The sequence below is a fragment of the Anolis sagrei genome, chromosome 2 (genome assembly GCF_037176765.1).
Source record: "Anolis sagrei isolate rAnoSag1 chromosome 2, rAnoSag1.mat, whole genome shotgun sequence".
NCBI classification, from domain to species: Eukaryota; Metazoa; Chordata; class Lepidosauria; order Squamata; family Dactyloidae; genus Anolis; species Anolis sagrei.
This window is the reverse complement of record NC_090022.1, coordinates 249,528,528-249,548,900: the sequence shown is the minus strand read 5'-3', so window position 1 is coordinate 249,548,900 and position 20,373 is coordinate 249,528,528.

Here is a 20,373-nt window from a genome sequence, read left to right as displayed (position 1 = left end):
CTCGTTATTTCAGGGGATAAGGGGCAATGTGCACTTCCATGATGTGCAAACATAAAAAAATACTTGAGGAATTGAAACAGCATTCTCTGTCTTCTCAATTAGTGACAGGGTATGAATAGAAATGATCTGAGTTATTTATGGGTGCATTTAATATGAAAGATTTATTTAAATCCTGGCTGATAATATGGCATCACGCCTCTAAAACAAAGGCTAATGAACACGAAATAAAAAAAATCCACTGTAAAAATATAAAACAGAAATGACAAAACTTGGAGTAAAGTAATGGAAGTTGGTTCTTGCATACAAGATTAAAAATATGGAAATTTATCCTGCATTAATCCTTTATAAAGTACTACATTTGTCTCTAATCTTCCACCAGCCATCCAGTTAAAACTTATCAAGTTCCCATGTGTATAGCAGTTTGGCTGAAAGACTGAGGAACAAAGACTATTCCAAGGTGGGTGCTCAGGTGAAGATGGAGAAAGAATTATCCAGAAAAATTCAGGTATAATAATTAGTCCAGGGAGATTTAGAGGTGGGAAAGACTTAGAGGAGATTTAGAGGTGGGAAAGACCTTGAGATCATCTGGGGAGGCCCTTCTCTCGATCCCGCCTGCCTCACAGGCACGTCTGGCGGGGACGAGAGAGAGGGCCTTCTCGGTGGTGGCCCCCCGGCTGTGGAACTCCCTCCCTGGTGACATCAGACAGGCCCCCTCCCTCATGGCCTTTCGTAAGGGCCTGAAGACTTGGCTCTTTGAGCAGGCTTTCAACTAAGTGCTATGTTATTGGTAATGACAACCGGAATGAATTATGACTACGAGACTGACTATGATTCCATAATATGACGGAGCGGATTTTTAGTGTAATTTAGATGTTATGTATTAGTGATGTTAGTTGTTGTTCTGATTTCTTTTGTAAAGTGTCTTTTTGTACTGTACACCGCCGCGAGTCGCCCTAGGGCTGAGAGCGGCGGTTAATAAATGCAATAAATAAATAAATAAATAAATAATTAAAATAAGGAACTGAAGGCTGAACCTCATCTGGAGAGAAAAATATATGTAATTAAATACATGGGTAGGGTAGGCTAGGAACTCAAGGTCCACTGAGAGCTGTCTCCAAGTAAAAAATTCTAGCTCAGGGAAAACTATCTGTGTAAAAATGAATATGACATTTTCTAGTTAGAGAAGAGCAAAAGCTTCCCCCCTCCCCTTAGAGAATTTTTTCCTTCCCAGGTTGTGTGATGTGTGATGAAGAACCTCATCACACTTACAAATTTAAGGAGAGGCCTGCTAAGACCAACCACATGTTTCAGGAGTACAGTGGACCTTTGGTATCTGCTGGGGTTTCATTCCAGGTCCACTCCTCCATGGATACCAAGATCTATGGATGCTCCAGTCCTATTATATATGTGTGCTGTCACACGCTGGGCCTGTAGCAATTGTCTATTAACAGGACGTGATCTTTATGTGCCCAGCGGGATGCTGGGGTGCCTCGGCTGAGAGGCCCTATGAATTTCCCTATACAAAGTCTTTAGAAGCTTAGAAAGTTTAACACAGTTCTTTATTGGTGCAACAAATCAGTCAAATACTTCTTAGATCTTCAACAAATCAACCAAATATTTCTTAACTTGTCCACAATGGACAGGCAACTTGTTCCATGAACTGTTTCTCTCTTCTATGAGGGAAATCCTTTTCACCCCTCCCTGGGCAATCTGTCTTTTAGGCTTAGCTGCTGTGGGGCCCTACTCAAAGTTCCAATTTGCTTTATGGGTACCCGAGTAGACCTTAGCGGCTAAAACTGAAGATTTTCTAGTTGGAGTCCTTTGGATTTTTACCACGAATGCTGTGGATCTTTTCCTTTAACTCCAACAAGGGCTGTGCTGTATTTCTTAGTAAAGCTGTGAGAATTGTCTTCCCCAGCCAAGCTTGTAAGAAATGAAGTTTTTCTACAGGAGGGAAAAACTCACACTGTTGCGGCATATCGTTACCCGTGATCCATTTAGAGCACAATCAAGCAGGAAAAATAGAAACAGAGACTGCGAGTTGATTCCAGGCATATTTACTATCAAGTTGATAGGACGCTCAGAACATGATCTGAAAGCGTGCTTGTAAGTCAGTCAGGGTTCAATATTTATAGCAGAATCCACTGGTCTAGACATGCGTACAACTTGTCCTGACATTTACATAGATCTAATCATTTACAGAGGCATTACGCATGACCTTTTCCCATACATCACAATGACGCATTACAATGACGTATTTCAAATCTTAATTATTCCCATATTCGTCATTCGCTAGACTTGATTCCATTATAAAATCTAAAGTTGCCTGCTATTTACCTCACTGAACCACCAGATGACGCTATCTTCCTATCTGACTTTTTAGGTGTTCCACTTTATTTACGCAAGTGTTCTTGACTGGCTGCCAAAAACACTTGACCGGCTGCCAATCGCATTTGCCTTTGATGTCAAACTATTGTTTCCCAAATGTCATGTTCCCGTTAATATTTAACTTCCTTGAGCCTAATCTGCGAAGCTTACTTTCGCCTTTTGGAACGCTTCTCTATTGAATTTCCTATGCCGCCGAATTCTCTCTCTTGAAGGTAGGTTTTCCATATTCATTTCTTTAATATATTTTTATAATTATTCTCTTCCGCTGACCGCTACAACACGTCCTATAGTTGGGCTTCAAACTGTAAGATTGAACAAACTGTCCCCTTTTCCCTTCTGAACCTGGGGAAAAGGGCAGTTCCAAAAGCCCCAACAATGATAGGCAGGCTGCTAGCCTATGGCTGCAACCTGGGGAAGCTGCTTAACTGCAAAATGCCTGGCTAACAGATATGTGTGCAAACTAACCATGCATAGAAAAAGAAAATTTAGCTTCTGGTACAGTTGTGCCAGCACAATATGATTGGATAGTAAAATAGTGGCCCTTTTATAAAATGACAAAATCAAGCTTTCCTTTTTGAATACTTTTGGATATTTTCTGGTTGTAAATGGTTGACTCTGTGGATGCATAATCCATGGATACAGAATTTATGCATTTAGGAATGGGTACAAATAGGAGGCCTGCAAAATTAATAAAAGAAAAAATACATTACAGAACTTGGTGGAAAAATGATGCCCATGGAGGCTGCAGAATTCTGGGAAATGTAATTTCATACCTTCCAATATTTTGTAGATGAAATACAGGGACATGTGTCAAGCAGCATTCAAATGTGGTCAAGATGGCTTAGATTATTAATAACACATTATGGAAAACACTTACAGGAGTTTGTCTTTGTAAACTGGAAAATTGGTACCAACTCCTCTTTTCCCTACTGAGCCAACTGTGTGTAAATAATGTTTGCACTTTGAACTCAGTTTGCAGCATCTGAAGTAATCTGAGGACAAAAGGGGGAATTTATAGGAGGAGAAAAACACTGAGTGATTTTAAAAGCAGTCAAAAAGTGGAACAACAATTTATTCAGTGGCAATATTTCCACCAAATTGAGACAATCTGAAGCTATGTAACTTTTTCAACTGCTGGCAAATAAGAAATATTGCCAAGATCTTACCTTACATAACCACTGTACTTGAATATAGGACAGCATACGGTTCCAGAACTCTTTTACATCAGAAGTCATTCTGCAGGAGAACATTTTGTCTTCTTTACAGCTGAGTAGCAATGTCCTATTCCAAATATAACTAAAGAGAAATAATAATAATAATAATAATAATAATAATCATCATCATCATCATCATAGTCCTGGATGCTAGGGAAGTGTTCAACTTGTGATTTTGCGATACGAAATCCAGCATATAGATCTTGTCAATACTACTACTACTACTACTACTGCTAATAATAACAATAATAATAATAATAATAATAATAATAATAATACCAAACACAGTCAGAATCTTCTGCACTGACATCAGTATGGAGTTTAGCCTAGACAAATGTGCCACAGTGGCATTAAAGAAAGGGAAAATTACCCAAAGCAAGGGCATAGAGATGCCAAATGGATAAACCATAAAGTGCAATCACCCTGAAGCCTATAAATATCTGGTCATATTACAATTGGACAATATCAAGCATGGTCAAGTGAAAAATGTGGTCAGCAAAGAATATATCCAAAGAGTCAGAAAGGTTTTGAAGAGCAAATTAAATGGTGGAAATACAATCAAGGCTCTCAACACCTGGGCCATCCTTGTCATTAGATACATTGCTGGGATTGTGAAGTGGACACAAACAGAGCTGGATGATATGGACAGAAAAACAAGAAAACTGATGACAATCCACTATGCATTACACCCATGTAGTGATGCCAACAGACTTTACCTGCCCAGAAAATCAGGAGGCAGAGGGCTTCTGTAAGTTAAACAAATGGTAGAAGAAGAGAAGCATGCACTGACAGATTATGTGAATGACAGTCAAGAACCAACATTGAGGGAAGTCAATAGTAGTAAACTGCTTAAAGTGCAAAAGACAAAGAGGCAATACAGTAAAAACACAATCCAGAGCAGAAGAGAAAACTGGCAAAAGAAGGCTCTCCATGGACAGTTCCTGGGAAAATTGAGAGCCAAATTGACAAAGAAAAAACATGGCCGTGGCTCACAAATGGAACTGTGAAAAAGGAGATGGAGGGCCTTATTCTGGCAGCCCAAGAACAAGCTATTAGAACCAATGTCATCAAAGCCAGAATTGAAAAGTCGACAACAGATCCCAAATGTAGACTTTGCAAGGAAGCAGATGAAACAATAGATCACATCCTCAGCTGCTGCAAGAAGTTCATTGGAACTTGTGCCACAAATACCATCTGCCTGCGACAAAGAACTCCTGGGATCACAAGCCGGAAAAAGTTACAGAGAATGAACACGCCAAACTCCTCTGGGACTTCCAGATTCAGACAGACAGAGTTTTGGAGCATAATACTCCTGACCTCACAATCATGTTAAAAAACAAAGTATGGATCTTTGATGTTGCAATCCCAGGTGACAACAGGATTGCAGAGAAACAACTGGAAAAGCTGACACGATATGAGGATTAAAAAACTGAACTGCAAAAACTCTGGCACAAACCAGTAAAGGTGGTCTCAGTGGTGATCGGCACACTGGGTGCAGTGCCTAAAGACCTTGGCCTGCACTTAAACACAATCGGCGCTGACAAAATTACTATCTGCCAACTGCAGAAGGCCACCTTACTGGGATCTGCACGCATTATTCGCCGATACATCACACAGTCCTAGACACTTGGGAAGTGTCCAACGTGTGATCCAATTCAACAGCCAGCAGAGTGTCTGCTGTGGACTCATCCTGTGTTTCAAATAATAATTATAAATTTAATTGTGTATGCTGTTTGACCAGGATACAAATGTTTATCTTCAACCAATGAGGCTGTATTTCTGTGCTTGCTTACCTAGGAATTATTTCTGAATAGACCTGTGTAGGAGTGCACTGTTGTCTTTCTTAACAATTATCTCTACAGACATATTTCTATGGCTATTTCAAAATAGTTTGATTTCATGCATTATGCATATAGCAAAATTAGAAATGACAACAAGAAGGAGTGGCATTTTTTAATTAAAAAAACAACCAGGTACTGTATGTCAGGTCTTGAAAGAGAAACCAGATATTAAAGAAATATTTCTAGTTATACAAGCCCTGGAATATGTGTTCACTAGGAATGACTCTACACTGGTAATTAAGTCAGGACCAGTCTAGAAAAGCCTTGGTATGACTATGATAGTGGCCAGATGCACATGACTTGACTTGCTGTTGTGCTGTGTTAACATCCAGACAGCCCAGCCAGGCCAACACCACATTGATCCTGCCGGACCATCACTTTATCATCTGTGTCACTGCCACCATTCCTTCCTGCTACGGAGCTCTGTGTGAGTGCAGTGGTCATCTGGACTAGGGATTGGGTTCAATCAGCCGCAACCCAGACAAAGCTCCCAGATACTTCAGAATTTCCAGCAAAGCAGGGAAAGATTGGGTTAAAGCAAGAAAACCTATGGCATTTGATGAATAGATCTACATCCTCATATTAGTGTTTAGTTTAACGGTACTTGTTATTGGAGTGCATTCCCCCCATAGGAAAGTTTTGCTCCACGACATCCACTAAAATGAGCTCTTCTCCGCAAATAATCTGTCCTTGTTTATCTCGTGTTTATCTCGCCTGAGTTTTTAATGTTTCTCCACAATTTTATTTTATCCATTATATGTAGCTCGCCCATGTTACTGTGATTGTGTTTATTGTAATTTTATATTGCTATGTTGTCTTTTGTTTTATGTAATTGCATTATTATTGTTTATTATTTGCATTTTCGGTTTTGTTTTATTTCATGTAATTGTTGTTTTGGGCTTGGCCTCATGTAAGCACACTGCGTTCCCATTGGGGAGATGGAGCGGAGTACAAATAAAGTTTATTTTATTTATTTATTTATTTATTTATTTATTTATTTATGGTATTTGCTAGAATATTATAAAGATTATGGGAACAGCTGGATTACAAGCAAGTCCACTTTTTCTTGTTTGTGTAGATTCACCTTTGAACTGGTCCAGGATATTTTGATGCTGGATTGGAACATCATTCCCAAATGGAAGGGCTGTTTATTTCTTTCACACTACAGAATTATAGCATTTTAATGGCATGACTGCATCCTATGACATTCTGGGATTCATATTTTGATGAAGCATTAGAGTTCTCTGGTTGAAAATTCTAAATATCCTCCACTAATGTCCAGGATTCCATAGAATGGGACCATTGTTGTTATAATTATTTAGTGTGAAAGGCCCCTGTATTTTACTGAATATGAAGACTGCAAGATGTTAATGAGAGTGATGTGGGATGTGTTACTCACTTCTGCCTTTGGGTACCTTGATGCAACCATTTCTTTCTACATGAATTATTCATGAGTTGAGATACCCAATGCTATTGCAATTTTTAAACTTATTTGGAAACAGTTGCATCTATCGGCAACTTTTTGTGTTGTTAACATTGTTACTTAGGAAACCCATCGTGAATGCCATTGGATCCCCCACATACGAATTAGCAAAATTTCTGGCTGCACGGTTAGAAACCCATATTGGGCTCACTACACACTACATCAAGGACTCAGCCCACTTCATAGAAAAAAAAATCAGCAATCTCAAGCTAAATATCAATGACAAACTGATCAGCTTCGATGTGATATCTCTATTTACCATGGTCCCGGTAGCAGACATCATAGCACTAATCAACCAGAAGTTCCCGGAAGACATCACAGCTCTATTTCACCATTGCCTCACCACCAGCTACTTTCAGTGGGACAATGAATTCTACGAACAGAAAGATGGAGTAGCTATGGGGAGCCCTCTCAGCCCAGTCATAGCAAATGTCTACATGGAACACTTTGAAAAACAAGCCCTGGGAACAGCAACAAAAAAGCCCACTATATGATTCAGATATTTGGATGACACTTTCACCATTTGGAGCCATGGAGAAGAAGAACTAAACAGGTTTCTGGACCATCTGAACAGCATCCACCCAAACATCCAATTCACCATGGAAAAAGAAAATGAAGGAAAACTGCCTTTTCTAGATGTCCTAGTCATCCACAAACCAGATCAACAATTGGGTCACACAGTTTACAGACCCAACCACCACCACCACCCCCCCACACACAAAAATAGATATCTTCTACATAAAAACTCCAACCATCACCCAAGTCAAAAAAAGAAGCACCATTAAAGCCTTGGCAGACCATGCAAAAAGAATCTGCGAACCCAACCTTCTCCAAGAAGAACTGAACCACCTAAACTGGGCTTTAAAGGCCAATGGATACTCCACCTCAGACATCAGAAGAGCTGCAAAACAACAGAGAGGAAACAATCAGGGACAGCTAATCACTTCTCAACAAAAGATTTCCCCAAGCACTAACAAGCTACACCAAAAAACTGCCGGGCCATCAAATGCTAATCAAGATGGTCAGTTGAAACATTCACACCTAGCTCCAATAGACAAGAGTTCTTTGTCCCATCCTGGTCATTCCACAGATATATAAATCCATTTCTTTAGTTCCAACAGACCTCACTGCCTCTGAGGATGCTTGCCATAGATGCAGGTGAAACGTCAGGAGGGAATGCCTCTAGAACAGGGGTCCTCAAACTTTTTAAACAGAGGGCCAGGTCACAGTCCCTCAAACTGTTGGAGGGCCAGATTATAATTTGGAAAAAAATGAATTAATTTCTATGCACACTGCACATATCTTATTTGTAGTGCAAAAACACTTAAAAAGAACAACTTTAACAAATATAAACTTATTAATATTTCAAGGGGCAGTGTGGGCCTGCTTTTGGCTGATGAGATTGGTTTGTTGTTGTTGTTGTTGTTGTTGTTGTGTGCTTTCAAGTCATTTCAGAGTTAGGTTGACCCTGAGTGAGGGCCAGGGAAATGACCTTGGAGGGCCGCGTCTGGCCCCAGGGCTTTAGTTTGAGGACCCCTGCTCTAGAACATGGGCTTATAGCCCAAAAAAACCTACAACAACCCAGTGATTTTGGCCATGAAAGCCTTTGACAATACAAAGGTTAAGAGAACTTGGAAAGCCCTGTTTGTGTTCTTCTAGATATCTTCAAAGAAGTGCAAGTTCTTGTGATGTAGCTCCTTGGACTTTGACTAGTTGATGTTGTATCTGCATGTATTCATTCAATTCTTTTATTATTATTATTATTTGCTAATTTTTAATATCTTAGGGCTTTCCCCCCTTTAAACCAGAATGTGGTTTGCTGAGGTCTTTCTGTGTTTTGAATGGCATATTTTGTGCTTTCTGATTAATTTTTCGCCTTAGAGTTAAGATATTATAACACAAAACTACCATTTCAATAGGAGCCCCCAGTGGCGTAGGAGCCCCTGGTGGTGCAGTGGGTTAAAGCACTGTGCCAGCAGGACTGAAGACCGACAGGTCACAGGTTCGAATCCAGGGAGAGGCGGATGAGCTCCCTCTATTAGCTCCAGCTCCTCATGCGGGGACATGAGAGAAGCCTCCCACAAGGATGATAAAACATCAAAAATCATCCAGGCATTCCCTGGGCAACGTCCTTGCAGACGGCCAATTCTCTCACAACAGGAGCAGTTGCTCCTGACACGACAAAAAAAACAAAAAACAAAAACCATTTCAGCGACACATGGGTTAAAAAACCTAATTATTTTTTAGGCTCTAACATTAGTTTTAGGCTATAGTTGAATTAAGAACAACATAATAACTATAGTTTCATGTGATAATCTGATTGGAAAAAATAGTCACTATAGATCATATTGAATTCTCTAATTTCATCACAACTGGACTCAGAGGAGGTGCTGCACTATTCAGCTGTTGCTATGGCTCAAATGGACTATGTAAATCACCACCCAATGATGATTCTGTGAGTGACAGGTGAAATTCCCAAAAGTGAATTTAATTGTACATATCACAGATTTCAAGTGAAAATCTGAAGCAAATATTCAAAACACATTATATGGTTGTTGTTTTAGTCTATAATGAGGTACTATTATAAGCTGTTTATAGTTTTAAGAATAAGTAAGATTATTAATGATCCAATCTTTAGAAAACTTTAATATGAAAAGTAAACATGACCATGAGATGAATGCGATATATGAATTTCTTGGAGGTAATGGTGCCACTAGATATGTGACTGAAAGAGGGCCAGCAAGAAAAGAAAACAGGTGAATATTTAATCACCTTGTCAGCAAAGAATGAAAACTGCCCCCCCCCCCACCTCTTATTTAGCTTCCCATTGGGTTTTACATTACCCAGTCCTCCATTTTTGATATCAAATAGCCCATGCTTTCTTTTTTCCTCATTTTTATGAATACGTAACCATGTGAAATGTTTATTCTTTTTCAAGGGTAATTCCTCTTGGCTTCACTGGGTTTTATAAAGAATGAAGGAACTATTCCAGAGCTTAATTGGTGAAACCTGGTAACTCTGTACTTGCTCTATCAATTTTATCACAGCAAAAAAGCACTTTAATGATTTCTTTGTCTACAGAATCATTTGCAACTTGGTATAAAAAAAATTCCACCACTAGTAAAGTAAAGACTAACAGAGCAAGACAATCAACCTGAATGAGGTCACACTTTAAAATGTTTTAAAAATAGGTCTCCCAGAAATGTAATGCTTTTAAAAATGTAAATTAAGCTTTAATCATCATAGCAATGAAGTCAAGTATCCCCAAAAGAGAAATGAATTTCAAGAATTAAACATTAAATGTTGGTTTAAACTCTCAAAGCCCTATTCTGAAAGGATCCCCCTGAGTTTTAATATATGGTGTGGAACCCATTACTTTTAATGAAGTGATCTTAGCAACTGAATGTACAGCTGATGTCTCCATGGATATGCCGACATACAAAAGTCATCAAACCTATGTAAACCTATATTATTAACTTTTATGCACAATCAGCATGCAGAGCAATTGGTTTGGTGATAGAAGAAATGTCAGCATTCTGGGTAGCATTAAAGTTTTTACTTAATAAAACACAAGCAAGCTGATGGGTAGAAGATGCCTGGAAACTGCATAGAAATTGTCCAGGGAATACGCCTCCATTGTCAACATTTATGGGCTGTTTGTTATTCGTTATAAGGGAGAGTGAATAGGAAACATTTGGATAATCTGGAACATTAGCTCTTTCATGTCTGAATTTACAAATACTATACAGTCGGTGAGGTTTAAATTATAAGGTCAATGAATTTCCAGGAAAACTGGTCTTCAAGAATAACTACATACAGGAAAATGTATGGACACAGGAGTAGTTTGAAACAAACCCTACTCTGATTGTGTGTTGATTAAATGCATAAGAAGAGAAAGTTTGTAGGCCCTACTGTCATTAGACATAATTTATGTTGCCCTCTTAAACCAGAGGATAATTTTTTAAAATGGAGAGTCTCCTTTATCTATAAAGGCTTTCTATGGAGTCGGGAAAACTGATTTTCCATTGAGAGAGAGTTCACAAAGACAGCATATGCAGGTGTTATCGTCAGAAAGTCAACTATCATGTGTCTTAATAAGGTAGGCCACTAAATAGTTCAGAAAGCATCATTTGATTTATTATTTATTTACAACATTTATATGCTGCCCTTTTCACCCCGAAGGGGACCCAGGGCAGCTTACAAGATATATATTTGTTCATTCATTCAGTCGTTTCCGACTCTTTGTGATCTCATGGACATACAATATATTATATTATTAGCTTAGCACAATATCAGCATTATATATTACTATATTGTACTAGAAAGGACTGAAATGACATTGCCATTTAGGGTGAGAGGAAATATTTTGGAGGAGAAATATGTTACAGAATTAGGAAACTTTTGAGCAACTGATCATGTTGGAAGCAGTGGGTAGTGCTGTTGTGAGATGGCATGAAGCCCTCTAGCCACATACCTCCTCTACATACCTCCTTCACACAGAGACACATTCTCACCCTCCTGCCCTATTTTGGGATGGATTGGGGAATGGATTCCTCTCCCCACCCCAGTTTTTACAGTTAAATATTTAACCAATGTTTAAATTATTGGAGATTGGGGTAGATGTAGCCTTCAGCAACTTTCTTGTACTTTTGTTCAAGAAAAACAAGAAGTGTCTATAAATGGGGTTGGGGAATCAAGGGCTCTTAGGGATGCTACTGAGATCTTTATCCACATACACTAACACACAATGACAGTGCTTGCCTGAATGTATGGGTTTATGTAATTATATAATAGGTTTAGGACAAGGTGTAAGGCTTAATGTGTGTAAAAATATGAATGCTTCCTGCTTTTGGAAATTAATAAAGACAGCTGCTATTGTTTCACCATAACTTAAGAAAAGTACTGGCTCTTGAAATTTTGAAGTGTAAAATCCAAGCTATGTGTAAAAACTGCCCTACTCATGTTAAAAACACTAAATATGACTGACATCTTAAAAGTATGATTTTTTTCAGTGTGCTTATGAATGAACAAATAGAATCAATAATATAATATAGCAAAACATATATAATTGTTTTCACATAGGTGTTTCAACAATATATAACATTTGGATAGTTCCTAGGTTTGTTTGTTTGTTTTTAGATTGATTGACTCACTGGTTGTTTTTAGGGGCATAAACATGTAATAGGTCAATACTGACCTTAAGAGGGAAAAACAGCTTAAGGTGGTATGGTGGTTTTTTGTTTGTTTTTGTTTTTTTATTTTCACTGTTTCAATTTGGAGCAGGGGCAGTGGAACAAAAGTACAAGAAAGTTGCTGAAGGCTACACAGAGGGAGGTCAAAGGCCTTTTTCTTTTACAATTCTCCTGTTCTGAATTTTGGAGAACAGAAAAAAGTGAAGTATTGGAAGAAAAAACAAAAAGAGTACGCAATAGTATGTCAGTCAGAGGAGTTGGTAGAATGAATGACACAACAGAAGACTTGATAGATGATAGATGAAAGGGATTCAATATTGTGTTTTTATTATCCTTTGTGTGAAAGAGAGAGGGAAGGAGGGAAGGAGGAAGGTTGATTGATTGATTAAGAGGTGGCTGTGATGTGAACTTGTGCAAATGTATTTGCATGAATGTGATCTAGGTGTAAAAGGAAGAAAGGATTGGAGGGGATGAGAGGTAGTGTCTTCTCAGTGGCTGCCTCTGGAGTTTGGAATACCTTGGTGCCATCCTTGTTTTCCTACCAGCAGTAGGCTGAGCTCTTTTTATTTGAATCGGCTTTTAAAACGGAAAGAGGAATTGTTTAATATAGTTGTCCTAACTGTTTTATTTTATTTTATAATTGTATTTTAATTGATTTTTTAAAATTAATCAAACTCGTTTACTTCTATTTTAATTGTTACTTTTTATTTGATGTATTTAACTGTATCCCTTTTCAAATTGTTAGCTGCGTTGGATCCCAAGTCTGGAGATACCAATAAATGGAAGGAAGAGGGAAAAGAAAGCGGTAACAGAGTAATGTGATGTCTACCTGTGTATATTTTGAATGGATGGGGGTACATTTATGTGTATATTATGAGTCAGGGAAGAAGGACAGAGGGGGAGAGAAAGGGCTGAATGAATGGGTGAAAGAAAAATGGATGTACGATGGATTGACAGGATGTATATGAATGGATGAACATTTTGTCTGTCTGTAAAAGAGAATGAGATCCAATTTGATGTTTTTTTTCCCCTTCTGTGTCTTGTTGGCCAGGGAAAAAGAAATTACCAGCATTGTCATTTGCCACCAGAACATTTGTAGCACTAAGGAAGCACTAAGATGCACTTGTAAAAGTCTATATAAACCTAACTTTTTGGAAGAGCTATGGAAACCTGGGATTTGTAGTTTGATGAGGCAGCAGCCACCCACCCCCCTTTTTGGTTGAGACAGCTCAAGACTTTGTAAAACTACAACTCCCATGATTCCATAGCATTGAGTCATGGCAGGTAGAGTGCTGCCAAGTTGTTAACCCAAGAAAGCTGAGGTTGGGTAAACCTCCTTGATGGAAGGTTTACCTGTTTCTATGGTTTTTCTTTCAATTGTTGGAAGCTTTGGTGTTCTAACACTTATTGTTTTTAAAGAAGGAATTCTATGCACAGCAACTCTACTTTTTGCCACTGTGCATTCCATTTGCCAGAAAATACCTTTTCTGGTTTCAGGGTTTGGAAAATTGAGGTGCGCAATACATTTGATGGTGCACTGGAGTGATGTCACTCTGTTTTTATAGCACTATTTTTTATGAGAAATATCTCACAGTATTATCTTGGACTGCCTTTTTAGTCCTCTTTCAGTCTGAGATGGACTATGATAAAGGATTGCAAAATGAGACATTACAATTTAGATTAAAAAACCAACAACTGATAAAGACAAGTCATTTCATGTTCTTGTCTGTGGCATCACATCATCCTTGCTTTATTGGCCTACACATCATTAGATGTCCCCCATGACCATTGACTCTTAAGCTCCTGACTCTATGTACCTACAGCTAGATGATGTAATAGCTAAATGTCAAAGTGAGAATTTATTGAATGCTTCTTTTTATTTATTTACTACTAGGGCATGTAATCCATTCCTTTGAGAAGTTCCAAATGAATACAAAATACCGTGCTGTATTGCAGTTGTTTTCTCTTGCTCTGATACATGGTCGATTTGATTTAACAGTTTCAGAAGTTTAGCCAAACCGTATTTGGCTCCATTACTAGATATGATATAACAATATGAATTATATTTATGAACACTGATATCCCCCCGTTCCAGTATTCTGACATCTGGGACTTGTTGAGGTAGCCAGAGAATGTGCTGGAGGCTATCCAGACAGTTGACTGAAAAATTGATTAGGGGTCGATGGAGAAAGAGAGTGGGTGAAGGGAGAGAGAGAATTTATCCAGGGTTCTGGGCTACAGGAGATCGATTGAGGCAAAAAATGGTTCTGGGACTAGAAAACCGATTGGCAAGCCAGTGAGAAAATATAGGATGAATTGCTGGCAGACATTTGATTGAAAGACTGTTTATGGGATGACTGGATCAGTGAGGAGGATTGATGGACTATTGAGTTTACAAGTTGCTGCAGTTGCTATATGGTAGAGAACGGACTGATGGGGAATAAATGGAAGAACAGGGTAAAATAAATGTTGTACCCATAAGGTATAAGAGAGAAGAATAAAAATATTAAACAATGATTATGAATACTTTCTGTGTAATGAATTTCACAAATAAACTTACTATTAATAATGAGATAAATAGAAGTTAGGGAAAGTGGGATGGAAGACTAATATAACAACATCATTGAAGGTTAATATAAAAATGGAAATAAAATGAGTATTCATAAAAAATAAAACATAACTTCCAGTAAAACATAACATTACATAGATTTAGTATTATAGTTTGCAGGAGATAGAAAACTTACCATTCAGAATCTTCCAGAATATTAAGCTGTTTATTTATTAATTGTGAAAAAAATACATTTTTATATAATGTCAAATTCAAAGGGTGGATTTCAGGCAGGATCAATGCAAGACAATCAACTAGGATTATCACCATCACATTTTTCAGCAGGGACACGCTCAAAATAAAAGTGACTGAAATAAGGATTCTGTTTGGATAGTGTCCCCAAATAAGAAACTTGCACCCACAAGGAATTTTCATTCAATCCCCAAATTCCTAACATTGTACTAACTTTTTGCATTCAAGAAATGAGGCAGGCAAAGGAAACAAGAAAATGCAAACACAGCAAATGGAAGAGTTGTGTGCGTGAATTATTTTTAGGGATTTATTCACTCCATTGCTACTTTGGAGACTGAAGGAAATTTTCATTGAAGAGGAATACAGAATTCCACTGGAGACACAATCTCATAATTAGACAGTCATCCAGTTAAAGCCCCAATGATGACATCTGTCATGATAGAATGGAATGTACTGATTTATTGTTCTTTACAAAACATTTCTATCTTTAGGTAACAGCAAGTAACTCATTATGCAAGAGGGCAGAGCTGCTCCTTGAATTGAGCTCAGTAGCAAATTGGAGGCCAGTGTTATCTGGTCTCTAAAATGCATGCCAGACACCAGTTTGGCTGATTCATTTGGAATTAACTACAACCTTTGAACATCTTTCAAGGGGAGCCTATGAAGAATGAATTGCAATAGTCTAATCAGGAGGCAACTAAGGCATGAAGCACAAATTTACCTTCTGCAAGAAGGGGCGCAATTGATGCACAAGTTGAAGCTGGGCAACATTGCTCATGACCATGACAGCAAGCTGTAAGAGCATTGGGTATAATAACAATCCTCAAGCTAAGAACCTAATATTTCAGACATAGTGCAACTCCATCCAGAACAGGTCATAATCCCAATCCCAGGTTGGTTTTCTTATTGGCCAGCAGAAATTATATCTTGTCTGGATTAAGTTTTGGTATGTTCATCTGCTTCTGATCCTTTACTGCATCCAAAAAACAATTCAGTAGTACCACGTCATTAATGTTAAAATCCTCCAGCACAATACATTTGGGTGAGATTAATACCACCTCTAAGACTATGTTCATAGTTCATGGAGGCAGACAGATGGGCAGTAGTGTGAATCCACATCCTGTCTCATTGCTGTACTACCGGGTGTATAGACTCAAACCTTGGAGATTTTCTAATGCAGTATCTCAACAGAGGAATAAGTTCACAATAGATCACTCCAACTCCTCTTCCCTTTCCATCAGATCTTGCCTATGACTGTGCCTGGAAACTGAGAGGCATGACTAGTTAAAGTTGGCATGCACCTCTTCAGTTAACCAGGTTTCCGTTATATGTAATGTCAACTTCCTTATTTAAGATCACGTCCTGGATCTTCCCATCACTTTGTAGTTTGACCACGTCCCACTAGCGTAGCTACTGGATCCACTGCCATATGTCCATTATGATTGAAATTGTAGCACCCTTATATATTCTGAACAATTATTTGACAAACTGAAATTACAACACCTTTGTATATTCTAAGTACTGACCAGATATTTGCTGACCAGAAATACAGAATAAATTAATGATCATAAATAAACATACAGGTCAGTTTAGCCTGTAGCAGTCCTAATACTTGACTAAAAGACACCTCATGGGATTCTATTCAACAGGTGCTCCATTTCCTTATTTAGAAAGAAAACATACTGGTCTGCAAAATCTTCGTAAGGTCAATGTATAATAGCTTATCTTGCTTTGCAATCCACCATATCTGGATTCCGTAGGCGAAATAGGTCTCAGTTGCATCCTCAGGCTAAGAGCTACAGGGCAAGAGCCCTTGTTAAATAGAATGCTCTATTTGTACAGCTAATTTGAAGCAAGTGAGAATTTTTTGGTTTGCCTCAAGTTAAAATTAATTAATCAAGCAGCAAACAACACTATTATAATAATATTTATCTAAAAACATTGGAAAATCAATGTAAATATACCTCTTTTGTACTCTCTTGTAGCCTTCCTCCCCCTTTTTATATCAGATCTGTGAGAAATGGATTGAATGTACATTTTTGATATGCATTGCACAATTTTCATTTTGTTCACCTGAAAAACATAACTTGATTTGGTTAGTCCATTCATTAAAATAAATTAAGTGCTTAAATATTTTGAAAATTAAAATATTTTATCCATTATTAAATAATAACAAAAGCCAATTATCCATTTGTTGTGTCACTTTGCTTCCCCCCTTTCAAATCAGGTACTGGAGGTGAACATTCATGACACAGAAAGGTTTTTTTCTTCATACATTTATTGTTTAATCCAAATCTTAATGATATTGACCAAATTGTAAGCTACATTGTTTGGGCTCAAGATAATGGATTTTCAAACTTTCTTGACAGAATAAATTAATGAAGTCCAGACTGCATATAATTTATTTATTTATCGTATCAGGAGTGAACCAATGTATTTGAGAAAACACAAAGTTTTAAAACTTGGCATTCTTTTAAATGTCCTTTGACCAATAGCTGGTCACTTGGAGTGCCTCTGGTATTACTATAAGAAGGTCCTCCATTGTGCATGTGGCAGGGCCCAGGCTGCATTGTAATAGGTGGTCTGTGGTTTGTTGTTCTCCACACTCGCATGTCGTGGACTCTACTTTGTAACCCCATTTCTTAAGGTTAGCTCTACATCTCATGGTGCCAGAGCACGGTCTGTTCAGTGCCTTCCAAGTTGCACAGTCTCCCTGTGCCAAGGAGGGAGTCTCTCATTTGGTATCAGCCATGGATTGTGGTGCTGGGTTTTAGCTTGCCACTTTTAGACTCTCACTTGCAGGTGTTCCTGTGAGTATCTCTGTAGATCTTGGCATGCTGGCTGATATCCAAACAGCAGAGGGGCCAGAGATGTCACTGCCTTGGTCCTTTCATTATTGGCTGCTACTTCCCAGTGGATGTTAGGTTTATTTATTATTTATTTATTTGCTTTATTTCTATACCGCGTTTCTCAACCTATAATAGGTGACTCAATGCGGTTTACACAATATTAATTGCCACAACAATAACAATTAAAACACAGCATACCCAATAACAGACACACAACCATTCATACAGTGCCTCGATCGCAACCAAGATCCAGTCTCATATCCTTATACCGTTCCTATGTTCAGTTTACCGTCATTCTGTGTACAATTGCGCTGATTAGCCAAACGCTTGCTCAAAAAGCCAGGTTTTGAGCTTCTTCCTAAATGCCAGCAACGAAGGGGCCTGTCTGATGTCGCTTGGTAGGGCATTCCATAACCGAGGGGCCACCACCGAGAAGGCCCTGTCTCTCGTTCCCGCCAACCGTGCCTGTGACGCAGGCGGAACCGAGAGCAGGGCCTCCCCGGACGATCTTAATGTCCGTGTCGGTTCATAGGAGGAGATGCGTTCGGAGAGGTAGGTGGGGCCGGAACCGTTTAGGGCTTTGTAGGCTAATGCCAGCACCTTGAATTGTGCCCGGTAGGGAATTGGCAGCCAGTGGAGCTGGCTCAACAGAGGAGTGGTATGCTCCCTGAGAGCTGCTCCTGTTAGCAACCTGGCTGCCGAGCGCTGGACCATCTGGAGCTTCCGGGCAGTCTTCAAGGGCAGCCCCACGTAGAGCGCGTTGCAGTAATCTATGCGGGATGTGACCAGAGCGTGGACTACCGTGGCCAAGTCCGACTTCCCGAGGTACGGGCGCAGCTGGCGCACGAGCCGAAGCTGTGCAAATGCTCCCCTGGCCACCGCTGAGACCTGAGGCTCCAGGCTCAGCGATGAATCCAGGGTCACACCCAAGCTGCGAACCTGCGTCTTCAGGGGGAGTGTAACCCCGTCCAACACAGGCTGTAACCCTATGCCCCGTTCGGCCTTTCGACTGACCAGGAGTGCCTCTGTCTTGTCTGGATTCAACTTCAATTTGTTCACCCTCATCCAGTCCGACACAGCAGCCAAGCACCGGTTCAGGACCTGAACAGCCTCCTTAGAAGTAGGTGGAAAGGAGTGACAGAGTTGGACATCATCTGCGTACAGATAACACCGCACCCCGAAACTCCGGATGATCTCTCCCAACGGCTTCATGTAGATGTTAAACAACATGGGGGACAGTATTGAACCCTGCGGGACCCCACAAGACAAAGGTTGTGAGGACGAGCAGCTGTCCCCCATCAACACCTTCTGGGTACGACCCTCTAGGAAGGACCCGAGCCACTGTAAAACAGTGCCACCAAGGCCCATTCCCGCGAGGCGTCCCAGAAGGATACCGTGGTCGACGGTATCGAAGGCCGCTGAGAGATCCAGCAGGACCAACAGGGACACACTCCCCCTGTCGAGCTCTCTGCGGAGATCATCCACTAAGGCGACCAGGGCTGTCTCGGTACCATGTCCCGGCCTAAAGCCAGACTGTGCCGGATCCAGATAATCAGTGTCTACCAAGAATACCTGGAGTTGTGAGGCCACCACACGTTCCAGGACTTTGCTCAAAAAGGGAAGATTGGAAACAGGCCGATAGTTGACGAATTGAGTGGGGTCTAGTGATGGTTTTTTCAACAGCGGTTTTATTACAGCTTGTTTTAAGCTGGCTGGAATATTGCCTTCCCGAAGGGAGGCATTAACCACCACCTCCACCCACTCGGCCAATCCCCCTCTGGCCTCCTTTAGAAGCCAGGATGGGCAGGGGTCTAGGATGCATGTGGTAGCTCTCATTCCTCCAAGTATCTTGTCCACATCCTCGGGTTTCACCAATTGAAATGAATCCATCAAAATCGGACAAGCAGATGCTCGTGTTACATCCTCAGAGACTGCCGTTAACGTGGTATCCAGGCCAGAGCGGATCAAAGCGACTTTGTCCGCAAAGAACCGAGCAAATGCTTCACAGCGGGCCGTCGAGTTGTCAGGGTTCCCATCCAGAGTGGTGGGGTTCAATAGCCCTCTGACAACTCGAAACAACTCCGCCGGACGGTTCTTTGCGGACGCAATATTGGCCGCAAAGAAAGCTTTCTTTGCCGCCTTTATTGCCACGGCATATGCCCTTAATAGGGCAACAAACCGTGTTCGATTTAACTCGCTCGGGTCCGAACGCCACACGCGCTCTAGTCTCCTCTTCCTTCGCTTCATCGCTGCCAGCTCCTCGTTGAACCAAGGTGCTGGTTTAGCTCGGCTACTTGAGAGGGGACGTTCCGGAGCAATCGTGTTTATGGCCCTAGTCATCTCCCCATTCCAGAGAGACACCAGGGCTTCAACAGAATCACCAACCGAGGTGGCAGGAAAATCCCCAAGAGCCGTCAGGAATCCGTTCGGATCCATAAGCCTCCTGGGGCGGACCATCTTAATGGGTCCCCCACCTCTGCAGAGGTTGGAAGGTGTGGTGAGTCTAAATCTGACCAGATAGTGGTCGGTCCATGGCAACGGAGAGGTGGATAACTCCTCAACACCGCCACCTTGCTCCCATCCCTGACAGAAAACCAAATCTAATG